The following is a 1376-nucleotide window of genomic DNA, read 5'->3' as shown; positions in this document are numbered from 1 at the left end:
GTGGTTGTATACATCAGGTATTTTTCACAAGCCCACTTAACCAAGGTGCCAAGTAATTTGACTAGAATCCAAACCAAATCAGTTGAAGAGCTAAGTGTGCAAAAAATCCTGTAACACACTAGATTCCAATGAGTCACACTTTTATTAACACTGCATCACTTAACAAACTCAGATGGGGTCTTTGGGTCTTTATGTTGAGTTTCTTTAATTGGCCGATGCTTAAGAGCACACTTTATTTATTTATTTATTTATTTATTAAAGAGTCATCTTTTTTTTAATTTATTTATTTTTGGCTGCGTTGGGTCTTCGTTGCTACAAGCGGACTTTGTCTAGTTGCGGGGAGCGGGGGTTACTCTTCGTTGCGGTGCGCGGGCTTCTCATTGTGGTGCCTTCTCTTGTTGCAGAGCACCGGCTCTAGGTGCGTGGGCTTCAGTAGTTGTGGCACACGGGCTCAGTAGTTGTGGCTCGCGGGCTCTAGAGCGCAGGCTCAGTAATTGTGGCGCACGGGCTTTGCTGCTCCATGGCATGTGGGGTCTTCCTGGGCCAGGGCTCGAGCCCGTGTCCCCTGCACTGGCAGGTGGATTCTTAACCACTGCGCCACCAGGGAAGTCCCTAAGAGCACACTTTAAATGCAGTTACACAATGAGATCATGATAAGAAATGCTACAGGAATATAGGCATAGAAAAAAAAAATCATCACTCACATATGCCCTGAGCATTTTCTGCTGAAGAGAGAATCTGAACTCCATAATGAGGGTACTAACATATTACATGCTTCTCATAGTAAGTTCTTATCACTTGAGAAATATCATTAAACATTATATCTGTGCAGCTGAATCCTTCTTACCTTGAAATATACCTGTAGAAATAATACTTTAACAGTTTGAAAAAATTCAGCTATTACATAGCTATTTATCTAAATATTTATGTGAGATAATTATGAAAGCATTCTATTAATAATTTTATGAAGACATTGTAATAACAATTTAGTCTTAGAATTTTAGGAGAAAAAAAAGACGAATAAAGGTACTTCTTCTGGTTCAAATTGTACAAATGAAAATTCTGAAGCTAAGTAAATTGGGCAAAGTATGTTGCTGTTTCAAAAGTTAATTAAAGTAAATTCATTTATTAAATTTTTAGTTTTTTATATTTTCACGGGTTTATAACACATACGTTTCATGTGTATAATATTATATTTTGACATTTATATACACTACGGTGTGCTCACCACCAGAATGTTAGTTGTCATCTGTCATCATATTGTTGACCCCCTTTACTCATCTTGCCCTCCCTCCACCCCCTTATCCTCTGGTAACCACTACTCTGTTCTCTGTATCTGTTTCAGTTTGGTTTGTTCATTCGTTTTGTTTTGCTTG

This window comes from Delphinapterus leucas, chromosome 17 (assembly GCF_059928025.1).
Source record: "Delphinapterus leucas isolate spDelLeu-1000000601 "Yukka" chromosome 17, BTC_Dleu_Yukka2, whole genome shotgun sequence".
NCBI lineage: Eukaryota > Metazoa > Chordata > Mammalia > Artiodactyla > Monodontidae > Delphinapterus > Delphinapterus leucas.
This window is presented reverse-complemented; position numbering follows the sequence as displayed.